At 39.4% G+C, this 17702-nt stretch overlaps 1 long non-coding RNA gene across 3 annotated transcripts; it reads right to left on the reverse strand.

Annotated features, from left to right (window-relative positions):
* Window positions 1-201: 201 nt before the first annotated feature.
* LOC131223766 (uncharacterized) lies at window positions 202-17447 on the reverse strand. Of its 3 annotated transcripts, none has more exons than XR_009160675.1 (4): window positions 17301-17447; window positions 17054-17151; window positions 11967-12048; window positions 202-323 (listed from the first exon to the last, which is right to left on the reverse strand). It is a non-coding gene; the product is annotated as an uncharacterized LOC131223766 (long non-coding RNA). The 3 variants fall into 3 exon arrangements; XR_009160676.1 differs by lacking the exon at window positions 17301-17447 and adding an exon at window positions 393-559 and having other exon boundaries at window positions 17054-17283; XR_009160674.1 differs by lacking the exon at window positions 17301-17447 and having other exon boundaries at window positions 17054-17283.
* Between the last annotated feature and the right edge of the window lie 255 nt (window positions 17448-17702).

Consider the following 17702-nt stretch of genomic DNA (forward strand, 5'->3'; position numbering starts at 1 on the left):
ACCCATCATCCAATATTAGTGTAAACAACTAAGCCTTCATCAGGACCACTAGTAGAGAGACAGGTGAGTTCCCAATTAGTGTAGGCTTGCACCAAGTTAGTTATGGACAAGTTAACGAGACATTTGCAGGAAGAGATCTCAAGGTCAATTACCTTAGAAGAAAACTAGAGAAAAGGTTGTCAAGTGCAAGACATACCAAGTCAATTTCAGAACATTCACCAAAGATGTTTTTCAACAGGAACATATTATCCTTATGAAAGCTTTAAAATGTTCTTTTTCCTGTCAATGATTTTCATAATTCCATTTGGCTGCCACTTGATCCCCTATGTCAAGCAATCATCATAATGGATATCTAATTACCCATAAACAGATAGATGCTAAGACGGGCATACCTGTGGAACCATCCATTCACCATGACTTCTTTGAGAGAGCTTCTCCATTCGAGTTCCATAGTTTCAAAAGTAAGATACTCTCTAAGCTATCTTGAGAGTAATGCTCTATGTAAACTATAGCATTTGAAAACACTCCAGAAGTGTTAAAGGCTCCAGCAGTGTTATTTCTTCTCTCAATTTGTGTTAGACAAGCAAAGACAATACAGATCAATTGCTTAAGTTATAGTAGAAGCAATTGTTGAAGATGCCTTTGATCATGAATGGGTGATCGTAGTTGTGATGATAGTTTCACAGGCATTATGAGCACAAAAGGGCCTGAAAAAAATAATTCAAGTGAAAAAGAAAATTACCCTAATTCAAAAAACAAGCTATTGCTTACATTTGTATAAAAAGTTTATGCAGCAAGGTGACAGTATCGAAGTTAGATTGGTCATGGTCTTACTTTCAAATCCTCAACTTTACAAAGAGAATAAATTTCAAAGGAGTTCAGAGAAGTAACCTTACTATTACAACTAGACGTCCCTCATGTTAATCGGCCGGGAGGAAAAAAAAAACATCATTATGATGTGAAAAAACCAACAAACCATTGGATTCCATAGTTTCAAAAGTAAAATATTTTCTAAGCTCTCTTGAAAGTTAAGCTCTATGTAAAGTCCAGCATTTGAAAACACCCCATAAGAATCAAAGGCTCTAACGGCGCTGGTTCTTCTTGATATTTGGGTCAAACAAACAAAACAATAAACATGCATAACTGATATAGAAACAATTGCTCAGTGATACAAGTTGTAGGATGTTAGTTGTTTTCACAAACATCAAAAGCATGAGAGCGCATGAAAAAAAAAAATTTAACGGAAGAGAAAACGACCTTAATTCGAAAAACAAACAATTGCTTAACAAGAGCAGGACTGCCACCATGTGCACAAATAGTTTATGAAGCAAGGTGACACCATCAAAGTTAGATTGGTCGCCGTCTTGATTCGAAAATATTTCTTTTTGAGATTTTAACACACCATTAGTGAGGAGTTCAGAAACATACCCTTACTATATAGAAGCAATTACTAAGTAATACAAGTGTGTAGGATGATTTTCGCACACCATTAGTGAGGAGCAGTGACGAAACGACAAGATTTCAAGAGTCTTCAGCTGACAAGATAAACAACTTTCAGCGACACACTTAAAGGTCACTACCAATGAGCCCTAAGGACTTCTCAAAGAGAATAACTTTCAAAGGAGTTCAAAAAGGCACCCTTACTATTAGAACTAGACATCCTTCAAGTTAATTGGCAAAAAAAAAAAAGACATCATTATGATGTGAAATAACCAACAAACCATTGGATTCCTTAGTTTCAAAAGTAATATATTTTCTAAGCTCCCTTCAAAGCTAAGCTCTATGTAAAGTTCAGCATCTAAAAACTTCTCGCTCTCTTCATTTTCTAAGCTCTTTCAAGTCTTTGCTTTTCCTCTTTTTTTGTACTCTTTCTTCCCATTCTAAATTTGTTATAGCAACAATGATAAACACCACACTTGTAAATTTGAAATTTTCTTTTGTTTTATAACGACATGGTGTCCCCGCTCCTTTAAGGCGAGACTATTCCCTGCGAAAGCACATAATCACCGAACTCGTGTTTTAGGGAAGGAAACCCACAACCAAAGCCGTACTCCCAAACTCATGACGGGTAATCCACAAGGAGGGGAACCAAACTTGGAGTAAGCAATTTTTATACAAGGTAATATCGTCTACCCATATGAGGACTTTGATACTAGCGAGGGTTTAACTAATTTGATCTAAATTTACTCATAGAATTCTAGAGTTTAACATTTAATCCACTATTGATAGATAACACAATCCTCTTACTCGACTTCTAAATTTCCCCCCCTAGCCACTTTGACAATAGAAAGTATAGATTGGAATATAAGGATCAAAGGCTTTGATGTATTGATTTTATTTTAGCATAGATCGTCCTTTTGATATTCTTCTTATCAATTTATTTCTTAATCATTAAAATTTTCCTAGTGTTTGATTCTGGCGCAGAATCCTTTTGAAGATAATGCATAAAATTTGTCTATTTTAAATGATGCCCCAGTATTTTCAGCTAAAAAAAGATTTTGTTATGAGTGACTTCCTAATCCAAGCCTAACTTCATCTTCGGGTAAGAGTCTGACTGTTCTTATTTGTCTTGATCCTAATTAAAGATCGACGGTTATTACTTTGATTCCACGACTAATGAACCCTTGTGTAAAGTGGTGTGAGATTTTGCCTATTGAAGTTAGTCCAATAAAAAGTAAGTCATGTGCACATTCATGGGACCTTACCTGAAAATGATCACGGGGAAGGAGTAAAGTGATAAGAGGCAGCAAGGCAGGATTTCTACTTCGAATAGGGGATGCAGATGGACTTTTTGGTCGAACAAACAACTTATAGGCAATCAGAGTCGGTCAACCAACACCCAATGATAAGCCCCTTCGGGGGTTTGGGCTAGCCTGGCCCCTAATAGATCCACTTTGAAGAAAAAATAGATCTATATATTGAAGTTTGGGCCGAAGGCTTTGACTAGAAACACCATGCCGTTTATGTAATTATGTTGGTCTAGAAGTAGCTCCCATGCTTCGGGAGTCGCCACTGCAAAATACGACGACCTAATCAAGAGAGCTAAAAGCCAGGGCCGCCCGGAGTGCGCTATAGTGCGCCTTACTAGATTGGGGCTCCGTTTTTCAGCAGATATGATGTCCCCCTATTACTGCAAGCATGTAACGGAACTCACTAAAAGGAAAGGAGAGACAAACAAAGCAATGCCCACAATGGAGTCAATCCGTTATTCATCAACAGATGAAACTCTCATTCAGTCGTTAAGCATCACTAGCTTACCCCTATAAGGGTGGGATGAAGCTTGAAAGGAATGGATGGGCATAGGCTAAATAGTGAACGCAAAATTGAGGGTTTCAAGAGTCTCCAGATGTGAGGATTAAAATTTTAAAATAAATAAATAAATAAATAAAATAAAAAATAAAAAACTTCCCCTATTACACCACGTGCATCGAGTAATCCACAGGGAGGGGAATCAAACTCCTGTCCGTGGGGAGCAAACCCACGACCAAAGTCATTCGCCCAAACTCATGATGGGTAATCCACGGGAAAGGGAATCGAACTCGTGTCTGTGGCGAGCAAACCCACGACCAAAGCCATTCTCCCGAACTCGTGTCTGTGGGGAGCAAACGCACGACCAAAGTCGTTCTCTCGAACTCGTGACCGGTAACCCATGGAAAGGGGAAACGAACTCGTGTCTGTGGGGAGCAAACCCAAGACCAAAGCCATTCACCCAAACTCGTGACGGATTTTGGGAATTTTTTTATTTATTTATTTATTATTATTATTATTATTATTTTGAAAGACATGGTGTCCCTACCCCTTTAAGGTGAGACCATTCCCTATAGATGCAAGCAATCGCCCGCCAACCACGTGCGTCGGAAAATCCACGGGGAGGAAATCGAACTCAGTCGTTAAGCGTCACGAGCATACGCTTATAGGGGCAGGATCAGGCTTGAAGGAATGAACAGGCATAGGCTTAATAGAGAACACTGAAATTGAAGGATGAAATTTCAAAAATATCCAAATGTGAGGATTAAAAACAAAAACTTTCCCTGATACATAGAGCATGAAGAACAGGGCAACGAGTTGAATCGGACCAAGTTAGGGCTGCAGGGCAAACCCGACTCGACTCGGTTTTGACATAGACCTAACCCAAACTCGACCCAACTCAGTACCAAGTCCAGCATACCTGACCAGATTTGAGTCCGGGTTTAGCCTGGACTTATCCAGACTAAGTCTGACCCGGTCACAGGTACCGAGTCGAGTCAGCATGAAGTTGGGTCGAGTGTAGCGGGTCTCCAGACGTGGGGATTATAATAAAGTCGTTCACCCAAACGCATAATAAGTAATCCACAGGGAGGGGAAACAAACTCGTGTCTGTGGGGAGCAAACCCACGCCTAAAGTCGTTCGCCCAAACTCATAATAAGTAATCCACGGGGAGGGGAAACAAACTCGTGTCTGTGGGGAGCAAACCCACGACCAAAGTCGTTCGCCCCAACTCGTGATAGGTAATCCACGGGAAGGGGAATCACACTCGTGTCTATGGAGAGTAAACCCACAACCAAAGCCATTCACCCAAACTCGTGACGGGTTTTGGTAAGGTTTTTTTTTTTTTTATAACGATAGGGTGTCCCCGTCCATTTAAGGCGAGACCATTCCTTGTAGATGCATGCAATCACCCGCAAACCACGTGCATTGGCAAATCCACGGGGAGGGAGTTGAACCCAGTCGTTAAGCGGCATGAGCATATGCCTATAGGAGCAGGATCAAGCTTGAAAGGAATGGACAGGCGTAGGTCGGACCAAGTTAGGGCTGACCCGACTCAACCCGACGAGAAGCCCCTTCGGGGATTCCCTGATACACAACGTGTAGAATAGAGCAACGAGTCGAATTGAACCAAGTTAAGGCTGACCCGACTCCACACAATTTTGAAATAGACCTGATCCGAACTCGACCCAACTCGGTAAGCAAGTCCAGCATGCTTGACCCGATCAGAGTCTAGGTCTGGCCTGGACTAATCCAGACTGAGTCCGACCCGGTCACATGTACCAAGTCGACTCGAGTCGGCACCGAGTCGGGTCGGGTGTGGCGGGTCTCCAGATGTGGGGATTAGAAAAAGAAAAACCTTCCCAATTACACCACGTACATTGAGTAATCCACAAGGAGGGGAATTGAACTCGTGTCTGTGGGGAGCAAACCCACGACTAAAGTCGTTCGCCCAAACTCATAACAGGTAATCCACGGGGAGGGGAATCAAACTCATGTCTGTGAGGAGCAAACCCACAACCAAAGTCGTTCGCCCCAACTCGTGATAGCTAATCCACGGGGAAGGGAATCACACTCGTGTCTATGGGGAGCAAACCCATGACCAAAGCTATTCACCCAAACTCATGACGGGTTTTGGGAAGGTTTTTTTTATATATATAACAATAGGGTGTCCCCGTTCCTTTTGAAAAGTGAAACCCCACATCTTTCGAAGATCTAAGTAAAATGAGAAAAAATGATTGGGGTAGGCTCATCCTTGATTATGTATTTGACTATCCTTCTGTTGGAGGTGAATGATATTCAACATTTAGTGAAGTTGTGTATTGAGTCCAGGTCTGTCCTGGACTAATCCAAACTGAGTCCGACCCGATCACAGGTACCAAGTCGACTCGAGTCGGCATCGAGTCGGGTCGGGTGTGGTGGGTCTCCAGATGTGGGGATTAGAAAAGAAAAAAAAAAAAAACCTTACCCAATTACACCACGTACATCGAGTAATCCACAACGAGGGGAATCGAACTCGTGTTTGTGGGGAGCAAACCCACGACCAAAGTCGTTCGCTCAAACTCATAACAGGTAATCCACGGGGAGGGGAATCAAACTCATGTCTGTGGGGAGCAAACCCATGACCAAAGCCATTCACCCAAACTCGTGACAGGTTTTAGGAAGGTTTTTTTTTTAAATTATATAACAACAGGGTGTCCCCATCCCCGTTCCTTTTGGGAAGTGAAACCTCACATCTTTCGAAGATCTAAGTAAAATGAGAAAAAATGATTGGGGTAGGCTCATCCTTGATTATGTATTTGACTATCCTTCTGTTGGAGATGAATGAAATTCAACATTTGGTGAAGTTGTGTATTGTGTGCTTAGGGTGTAATTAGTTATATGTGTAAACTGTCAAACCCTACTAAGATCAAGATCAAGAAGTTAATCTGTATATGGAGTTTCATTTATTGATAAAAGGTTTCCAACAACAAATTTAAGGCATTTAGTTTTCACCTACTAGGAAATCTTGCTCGAAAAGCATTTTTAGTTTAGATTCTTCATACTTTTTTTTTTTGTATATTTCTTTATTTATGTCCTTCCTATTTGTTTTTCGTTTTGTATTTTTTGTCTAGGTAAAACCTAAAACCAACAAAAGAATTTAGCTATGGCTCATTTCAAATTGCCTTCTTTTTTCTTTTTCTTTTTGAGAGAGCTTCATTAAAATGCCCAAGAAATGCGCAAAAGAAAACAACTCACCTACACAATTGCAAAACAAGTAGCCAACCGACTTGAAATTGGCCGAGTTGTTCAAACAAGTATGATTTTTACAACTAGTCATACACATATGGGCGGATCATTGGAAAGTAGCCCTCCATATTAAGGATTCGGACAATTGAGTACTAGCTAAGTTACCCCTATTTCAACTTGAAATAAACTCAACCATATGCAAAGTTTGGTCTTAAAAGTCGGCCAAATCGTTCAAACAAATAGGATTTTTAGAACAAGTTACCCCTATTTCAACTTGAAATAAACTCAACCATATGCAAAGTTTGGTCTTAAAAGTCGGCCAAATCATTCAAACAAATAGGATTTTTAGAACAAGTCATACACATAAAGGCCTTCCCATTAGACATATGAATGGTTTGGATCACTGAAGAGTATCCCTCCGACTAGAAATCAGTCGAGTCATTCAAACAAGCATGACTTCTAGAACTAGTCATACACATACGGGCCTACTTGAACAGATCACTGGAAAGCAGTCCTCCATATTAAGGATTCGGACAAATAAGTAGAGGCCCGATTATCCCTTTCGACTTGAAATTTACTTAGCCATATGCAAAGTTTGGTCTTAATAGTCGGGCGAGTCGTTCAAACAAATAGAATTTTTAGAACTAGTCTTACACATACGAGCCTTCCCCACAGACATATGAATGGTGTGGATCAATAAAAAGTAGCCCTCCAACTTGAAATCAGCCAATTCATTAAAACAAGTATGATTTTTAGAATTAGTCACACACATACAGGCCTAGTCCCCCCTCTTATAGATGGTTTGGATCACTAAAAAATAGTACTCCATAGAAAGGATACAGGCAATTGAGTACAGGCCTAGTTATCCCTTTCTGAATTGAAATAAACTCTTCAGTCATGAGAAAAGTTTGGTCTTAAAAACAATCAAATCATTCAAAACTATAATTTTTAAACTGGTCATTCACATACGGGTCTTTCCCCCAAACAAATGAGAATTATTTGGATCACTGTATAGTAGCCCTCCGATATGAAACAAGCTGAGGCATTCAAATAAGTAAAATTTTTAGAAGTAGTCATACACATACGTGCCTTCCTCCCAAAAATATGAATGGTTTGGAATATTGAAGAGTAGCCATCCGATTTGAAACTTGCCGACTTGTTCAAACGAGTATGATTTTTAAAACTATTTATACACATATGGGAGGATCACTGGAAAGTAGCACTCCATATCAAGTATTTGAACAATTAAGCACAGGCTGGGTTATCCCTTTTTCGACTTGAAATAAACTTAGCCATATGCAAAGTTTGGTCTTAAAAGTCGGCGAAGTCGTTCAAATGAATATGATTTTCAGAACTAGTCATACATACACATACGGGCCTCCCTCCCAAACATATGAATGGTTTGGATAACTGAAAAGTAGCCATTCGACTTGAAATTAGTCGAGTTGTCCAAACAAGTATGATTTTTAGAACTAGTCATACACATATGGGTGGATCACTAGAAAGTAGCCCTCCACATTAAGGATTTGCACAATTGAGTGCAGGCCGGGTTAGCCATTTTTCGACTTCAAATAAACTTAGTCCATATGCAAAGTTTGGTCTTAAAAGTCAGTCGAGTCGTTCAAATAAATAGGATTTTTAGAACTAGTCACACGTGCGCCGTCCATCCGTTTTGCCAAATCATTTTAGGGCATGAGCCCAAAAATGAAGAAGATTCAAATCTCAAGCGGACCATACTACAGGAAACAGTGGTGATTGAACACTTTAGCATTAAAAATTTCCGACGACCCACCATAAGTTAATTCTTTTTCCACCATTTGACTTTTTCAAAAAATGTTATATTCCCTTATTAAAATGGAAATGAGAAAGGCAAACAGTTTCATGTGCCATCCTATGCTTCCCCAGTAAGTATGGATGTTTTATTGACGTAAACTGGCTACGTTCCCTAATTACCCTCAATATAAATAGGCATTTAAATTACACATCCATTAGATGATACTGGCCATTTGATCAGTGGCCTTCAAAGAAACTATAGCAGACAAAATTATAAATGACAAAACTAAGAGTGAAAAAAGGAAGAAACTTGATGGATAAAAATGTCCACTATTAATGATTTGTTAGACATAAGTTGTTAAGATTTTTGAAACTAACTGAAATAAAAGTTTTTGAAAAAAAAAACTATATTTATGCCTAATTAACTCAAGAATTCTCATTTAGATATTATCAAGTTTTTTAAAAGCAAAATATATAAATCCTACGGTTACTTTGATCATTATCATCGATAAGTTGAAGTGTGTCGATGTTGATCCTTGCAGCTAAAAAGTATCCTCCCAATCTAATCCAAATGGAGGAGAATGATGAAAGCCACATCTTAGTTCAGAGTAGGGCTAAGAAGACTCATATGAGCTGTCCGGGATAGACCCTATATGTGGAATGTGCGATGTGAAGGAAGGAGGGAGAGAAGATGTTCTCTCTCTCTTTCATAAGGTGATGCCAAGGGGGCTTACAACGTCCAAGGCTATCTCTACCCTCCCCCTTTTGGATATAATATATTTCTAAAGATATAATTAGGGTTGCAAGGGAAAACACTAGTTATGGTGCTTTGATAATGCCTCATTACATCTAAAGTTTGTGATCTCGCCTTAAACATTTACCCGAATTGATCAAATTTCTTCACTCATCATGATTACTATCCTTAGCCAATAACCACTTATTTCTAAGGCATGGATCATTGGATCTTAACCATTACATGCTTATCAAACTCAATTTAAAATAAATGTATTGTTAGAACAAAAAGTTAATGGTTGAAAAACCTCAATTAACCAATAAAAAACTTTTGAAGCGTTGTCCAAGGCTATCTCTACCCTCTCCCTTTTGGATATAATTTATTTCTAAAGATATAATTAGGGTTGCAAGGGAAAACACTAGTTATGGTGCTTTGATAATGCCTCATTACATCTAAAGTTTGTGATCTCGCCTTAAACATTTACCCGAATTGATCAAATTTCTTCACTCATCATGATTACTATCCTTAGCCAATAACGTTAGCAAGTTGTGTAGGTCCCACCATGATGTGTGGGCTATATCCACACCGTCCACCCATTTTTCGAGATCATTTTAGAGCATGGGCCAAAAAATCAGGTAGATCTAAAGCTCAAGTGGACCCCACCATAGAAAGCAGCCGGGATTAAATACCTGCCATTGAAAACTTCTTTGGGGCCACATAAGTTTTGGATCCGCCTCATTTTTAGGTCCATGCCATAAAATAAGGTTACAAAATAGATGAACGGTTTGGATATAACACGTGTTATTCTCAATAGTTTCAAATGATGGTGGGTATATCCATTCAATGTACCACCATATTACAAACATAGCATGGAATTAAGCTTATCCCTTGGTACCAAGGGACAATCCCCGCCATATGTAATAATTACGTTTTTTTTTATCCCATCCCACCTAATCCTTCCCAATACCATGCGCCAAACACCCCCTTGGATGATGGAAGACTCATCATCGTCCAACCATATTAACAATTTGATTCGGTTAATACGAGCCAAGTCATATGATGTTTAGATGATTAAAATGAGCTTAGTCATATGAACAATTTCATCATTCAAAATGGATTGAGTCATGCAAACAATTCGGATCACTAGAAAGTCACCCAATCATATGAATGTTGTGGATCACTAAAATCTAGCCCTCCATACTAACAATTTGAACCATTGGGACAAATCATATGAACCGTTCGAGTCACAAAAAATACGCCCAACCATCTATATGGGTTGAATCACAGGAAATTGGCCCAACCATAATAACAACCTATCTAAACACAAGTATGGACATATAGTTGACCTGATCATACAAACAACTCCGATAACCGAAGATTGGCCAAATATATGAACAATTGGAACAATTATTGTGGCCCCAATCATAAGAATGGTTTGGATCATTAAAATAGCTCATTTATATGAATCGTTCAGCCATTAAAAAATGGCTTGAATCATACGAACAATTTGGATAACTAAAAAATAGTCCCAATCATATGAATGGTATGAATCATTGAAGACTAGCCCTCTAAATTACTGATTTGGATCATTGAGTATGGGACTAGTCATATGAATTGTCTGCAACACTGAAAAATAGCCCTCCATATTAACGATTTGCATCACTGATTACCGGCCTAATAATATCAATTGTTTGGATCATTCAAGATGAGCTCACCCAAACATAATAGTTTCAAATGTAGAAAACAGGCCAATTCATCTACATGGCACGGATCAATAAAAATAGGCTAATCTATGTGGTCAGGTTGGATCACTACAAATTCACCCAACTATATTCACACCTTGGATTGTTAAATACATGTGTGCGTCGTAGATGATTTGCACAATCATATGAACAGCTTAAACAATGGACGACTAGCCCAACCACATTTAAGATTTGGATCGAATTAGTACGGACCTAGTAATAAGAGTGTTTGGATCATCAAAAAGAGGATAGTCGTATTAGGAGTTTGATCATAGAAAATGGGCTTAGTCACACTAATAATTAGGATCACTAGATATAGTCCCCCAATCATATGAATGGTGGTGTGAATCACCAAAAACTAGCTCTTCACATTATCACTAAGTATGGGCCTAGTCATATGAATGGTTCAGATCACTAACAATGAGCTCATCCAAACAAAACAGTTTAGAATTCATAAAATGGGTCAATTCAATTCAACAACATGAATCATTAAAAATAGGCTTAACAATGGGAATAGGTTGAGTGTATGATTGGCCCAATTTACATATGCCTATAGATGATGGAAGACACGCCCAACCATATTAACGATTTCGACCACTTAATACGAACCTGCTCATATGAATGTTTTGATAATTAAAATGAGAGGGCATAATCATATGAATGTTTTGATAATTAAAATGAGCTGATTCATATGAACAGTCTGATCGTAGAAAAATGGGTCAAGTCATACGAACAATTAGGATCACTAGAAAGTCCCCAAATCATATGAATGGTATGGATCACTGAAAACTAGCCCTCCACATTACGATTTGAATCATTTATTACGGACCTTGTCATATGAATGGTTTGGATAATTAATATGGGCCCATACAAACAAAACAATTTAGTATTTAGTAAATGGGACAAGTCATATGAACTATTTGGATCACTAAAAATAGGCTCAAACATGTGTACAGGTTGAATCACTGAAAATTAGCCCAACCATAATAATGATTTGGATCACTAAACATGGGTCTAGGCATATAACTGGCAATCAGATGATCAATCATCAACATCCTAATGATCCACACAACACAGAACATTGGACAACCAATCACTGCAAATCACTGATATGTAAAGTTAGCCTACTCTTATTGTTCAGAATATTCAGATGGCATCAAACATTAAATGGAAACAACACTGAATAACTGTGACAAAACAAAATTTTGATTTAAAGCAGCAAAGAAATGTAAGATCCATGTACCTCTGCAGCACTAATTTTATTCAATCGAGAAACAGTCTTCCAAGTCAACCTCATCACCCAAGTTCATCTTAGATGTGCGCACCTATAAAGAGAATCCACGAATAAATAGCAGTTAGCCTATGATGAAAGTAAACTGTCCACCATAACCAAGAAAGCAAGAGAATAGTAAAATGGGATTTGCAAACTCCACAGACATATATACCAACCCATCTACCCACTTCCTCATGTGCCAATGTTGCACATGTAAAGATCCAAACCATCCATTCGGCATACGACTGTCAGCCAGCTTTGGGTCGGGTACGGGGATACCCATACACATTCCTGCTAATGGGTAATGCCCCCATACCCAGACCCCTATTGTCAGGCCCAAAATGGGCACCTATACCATACCCATTGTAGGGTACTAGGTACCCATTAGAATATCACATACCCATTTATGATTTGAAATTTTTCAAAAACAAAAAGAAAGAAGGAAAAAAAGAAAAACAAAAAGAAATCACACCATTAATTTAAAAGCTTAGATTTTAAAGCATAAAAATAAAATATAAAAAAACATGTGTTTTTAGAATCTAACCGCAATAAGGCAGACACCTAACCAAACTCGATTAGGTTTGCTTATCCCACACACTTCCACATAGGTTTTATTAGAATCTAACCATAGTTTGAAATTTAACCAAACTCAATTAGGTCGAACAGATCTGCTTATCCCACAAGCACTTCCACACATGACCACGCATCCTAACTTGGACCATTTGTGAGACATCCAAGCTGTGCATATTGTCAGAGATCCAAGTTGTGCATATTGTCAGAGATCCAAGATGTGCATCATAGGGTTCCACATTTAGATGACATTTCCCAAAAGGCCTGCAAACTCGTCGTTAGACAGTAAATGCACAAAAACAGACGGTTTAGAAAAATTCTAATGGGTGATTCTGTTCACTTTTTGACACATGCTTATATGTGTTGGAATATTAAGTGAGTAAGGTCATTTTTGTAAATATGATATTAGTAGGGCTTATTTGAAAATATTGTATAAAGTGGGCCGTTATGATGTAATAAAGGAAAAAAACCTACATATATATTTAATAAGATAATCGAGAGATCCCACATTCTCTCTCTTTCTTCAAACCCTCTCTCACATTTTTCTCCCATCTCTCTCGCATTCCTCCTTTTTGGTTCTTTCATTCTTCATACCTAACTAAAACCCAACTGATTGGTTGGGATTAGCCGATAATGTTCACTTATCGGCTAGGGTCATTCTTAAGAAGAGATCAGGGCTCATGGCATCATAGTTACCAAAATGAGTCATGTTGTTTTGGATTCAAACAAAGAAGCAGATGTTCTTGTGAAGATGGTGGTGATAGATTAGTAGTTGGGAATTGCACTCCCCTTTTGTTGTTCGTCTTGTATTCTCTTATCTCAAATTTTTCTTTCCTTTCTTCAATAAAGTTTTTATTGATGCGAATAATAAAGTTTCTACATAGGAATCAGTGGTGATTGACCGTTAATGGGCCACAAAAGTTTTGGATTAAGGCGATATTTATTTTCCCCTTCATCTAGGCTTATGTGACCTTATCAACAGATTGGATGGCAAATAAACACCACAGAAACATTAAGGTGCACCCCGAGAAGTTTTTAATGGTAGGACATTCAGTCACACCTAAGATTTGAATTATTTTTTATAATTAAAAAAAAAAATTGATAATGTCCTAAAATGATTTTTTTTATTTTTTTTTTATTTTTTTTTTTAAGATGAAGAATGTGGATATATAAAACACATATATTAAAGTGGGCCCCATGGTAAGGGTGAGGACATGATCACGTGACCGTGGGGGCATATTAAGCATAAGCATAAAATTAAACAGATGCAGATTTTAGCACCACACCACGGGAACCATGGTGATTGAATGTACACCATTAAAATAATTTCTCATAAGCTATACCTTTTGATCAGGCATATATTTGTGTTTCCCATCATCCAGGTCAACAAAAGGTTGAATTACAAACAAAAATCAGGGTGAGCCTTGAGAACTTTTTAATGGTGGGTATTCAATCACTATTATTTCTTGTGGTGTGGTCCACTAAAGACCTAGTTTACAGAGCCAATATGCATCGGCCATGGAAGATCTATTTGGAATCCATTTGAGGATTTTATTGTTGTTCAGACCCACCGTCCATGGACCTATTCAGGGGTAGATCTTGACCGCCCATTCATGGACATCCAGTTCCAGATCAGGGCCCACATCTAGATTCCATCTAGGGATGATGGCGGCATAGATTGCCATTGTTGCCAGCCCATGAATTAATGAAAGAGTTTATTACAGTTCGTAAAGGGGAAGGGAGAAGAACCTACTGCTGCCAGCAACCTTGACTAACAGCTACGCCATTGGTTTTTCGAGTGGTTGCCGGATTCCAGAAAATCGACATGGGGCCGTGAGGTTGACTTTCCCCCTATGTCTTCCTCACTTTTCGGCATCCAGCAGGGTTAGCAAGAATTGCCATTATCGCGGCTGTAACAGTTCCCCAAAATCCATACAGAGCAACAAAAAAAAAAAAAAGAGGAAGGGAGAAGATTTTTCGAAACCCTCACATAGTCACATCCCGATTAGCATGGACGCCCTTTTTTAAAAGGAATATCAGATTCATTCAAGGTCGGATCTCTCTGATGAGGTCATCGTGCGGCTGTCCATCTTCTCCAGAACTGTGTGGCTACTGAACTCTCTTCATCTGTTGGGGATTCGATAAAGAGTTGGATGATGTCGTCACATCCGTAGGTCTTGGAGGTTAGATGGGGAGATGAATGGTGGGCCATTGATTGACTGAGAGAGCTCTGAAATCGTAGAAAAATGAGAGAGTCGCTCCTTTCTCGGGACGACGGAGTTGGATGTAATATGTTCAAATGAGAAAACGAAAATGGAAAGTGATTTTTTGTGAATCCTACCGTTATAAGCTTATTTCTTATAGGTGGGATCGACCACGTTGTGTCCCTTCATGACGCGTGGAGTAAGAATAGAGATACTACCGATATAAGCCTCTTTCTTAACTATTAAGCTATCTTTCTTAATTATGAAGTAAGAATAGGTGGGCCACCATGATTTTTGTGAGGGCGCGGATTAGATACAGACAAGGTCAGTGGCCAAATCGCTACTGAAGGGACGTCACCAAGCTCTGTGGACCAACCATGATGCATGTGTTGTATCCAAACCATCCAACCATTTGAAAAGATCGTTTTATGGCGTGAGAAAAAGAATGAGATAGATCTAAAGTTCAAGTGGACCCACCACAAAAACCATAGGGTCAGTCACACCCACCCTTGAAACATTTATAGGGCCCACCATGATGTATTTTTTAGATACAACCTATTCATAAGTTAACATAGAGACAGATGAAGTGAAAACAAAAATATAAGTTTGATCCGAAACTTTTGTAGCCCATAAGAAGTTTTGAACGGTGGATGTCACTGTCCCCACTGTTTTCTATGGTGGGGTCCACTTGAACTTTAGATCTATCTCATTATTTTACTCATGCCATAAAACGACCTCTCCAACTGGATGGATGGTATGGATATAACATATGCATCTTGGCGGGGTCCACAAAGCTTGGTGACATCACTTCAATAGCGATTTGGCTACTGACCTTGTCAGTATCTAATCTGCCCCCTTTTTGTGAATCCTCCCTATTCATCCCTTTTTGAGGTCACATGGCCCAAAAATTAAAGCATATCCAAAAACAAAAAAAGTGGGCAACAAAATGGAAGGATCCACAGTTATGTTTATATACCATCCATTCTACATAATATAATGACGTTATGAATAGGATGAACTGAAAATACAAGAAAATTAGCCAATACAAAACTTAATGTGCCCTAATACATGTACATTAGACTGTTGGACTGACCAATTCTTATTCAACCTTACGGATGGTCTGTTTCTCGAAAAATGCAGTAAATTGGTGTTTCAATACATTCAATCCGTAAACAAATTTGAGGAACATTTCTCTAGATATATTGACAATCCAAACAAGGCCATGCATAGGACAGTATGCCAAATGGTGTACTTTTGGGCCATAGCTCTCACTACGGAGATGACCTGGTGCCAAAAATCAGGACCATACACTCTTCCAAATGTACACACATGCACATTAGACTGCATTGTTGGCAAGTATTTTTAAACCATTGATTGTTTTCATGCACGGGTACCCAGCCTGATTTTTGCACCAGTTCACCTGCATGGTTGTGTCCACCTTATGCACAAAACAGATCTCCCATGCACATGCCAGGTTGGCATGCGGTGCTGAATGAGAATGTGAGTTTTGGTAAGATACACTTGGGGCTAGCAACCTTCGTGTAAACTGAAACCAGAATCAAGATATAAAGGCAGTGGTTTGTTTAGCCCATGTGCATGTGGAGCCCTGCCCATCCACGCTCATGTTCACGCACGAGCAAATACAGCACACACACGGCACATGAGCTTCCTATCAGGTCAGGTGGGCCTCACTGTTTGGATCAATTGCCTAAACATATGGTTGTTTCAGTCAAGTGAGCCATAGAGCGTAGTTAAAGACTCAGTGAGTTGACCAGACCCGTTCAGCCCTGAGGTGAGTTGCGATTCATCTGAGTTTGGGGCTGAATAGGCCTGACTCACCCAATTCAGTCGTGACTTAGGGGGCTGACCCTTGACATCGACCCGAATCAGGTTTGACCAAGTCCAAGTCGACTCATGCTCGTATCAGACTCGTTCGAGTCCTAAAAGCATACCACAGCGTACAAAACCAAGGGGTCGTAGTCTTCCCTTTTTTGTACATTGTGGCACCTCTCAGGAGTGAAATAGCCTGCGGTCTAAGACAGAAGGACTAATCAGTGTGGCCCACCTAATGGAAACCTCAATTCTCGCACACATGCATCAAATTGGCACGTGTGCTTGAGTGTGAGAGCAGGGCCAGACACAAATGCGTCGATTCAGCAAACCTTTCTATATGCGAAGGGGATTTCGTTGACTCTACAACACCATTTGATATAAAAATAACAGACATTTGATTAATTACAAATCTTCCACTCGCGGATGACGAAATGCAGTCCACTGTCATACCTAACGGATGACCTTCCAATGGTGCCTCTCCTAAACAAGAAGCCCCACGCCCTTTGTGGAGACGTTCGATCCTAGCCGTGTAAGATCGCTTCCATTATCTGCAACCAAAACCAGTAATAAAATGGATTGCGATCAGGAAAAAACAAAGATGCAATAATCACATGAATCAGAGAAATGGAGAAATAGAGAAATTTCTAGAACCCTAGAAGACAGAGAAAGAGAGAGAGATAGAGAGACAGAGAGAAACCGAGAGAGGCAAGAACGCACGAAAATTTCAACAGAGACTGGTGCGCTACGCACTTACAGTACGCTTGAATCATTCTCTCAATGGCGATGAGAGAGGGAAAGAGATTTTCAGATAGAGAGAGAGAGGGGGGTGGAGGAAGGGAGAGGTTTTCAGAGATAAGGGGAGAGAGAGAGAGAGTGAGAGTGATGGCTTTCTTGGCTAGGAAGAAAGACCCTCCGCTCATATATATGAAGACCCCCCGATCGTTGAAGGGTTATTTGGTCATTTAAGAAAAAAAAATGAGTAATTAGGAAAGTGAAAACGTATGACAGGCTCTTTCTTGGAACGTGATCGCTCACACGTGTTATCGACGCAAGTGTGGAGATCCATGCCGCCCATTATGTGTGGTTGTAATGAAGATGA

This window comes from Magnolia sinica, chromosome 13 (assembly GCF_029962835.1).
Source record: "Magnolia sinica isolate HGM2019 chromosome 13, MsV1, whole genome shotgun sequence".
In the NCBI taxonomy this organism is placed as follows: Eukaryota; Viridiplantae; Streptophyta; class Magnoliopsida; order Magnoliales; family Magnoliaceae; genus Magnolia; species Magnolia sinica.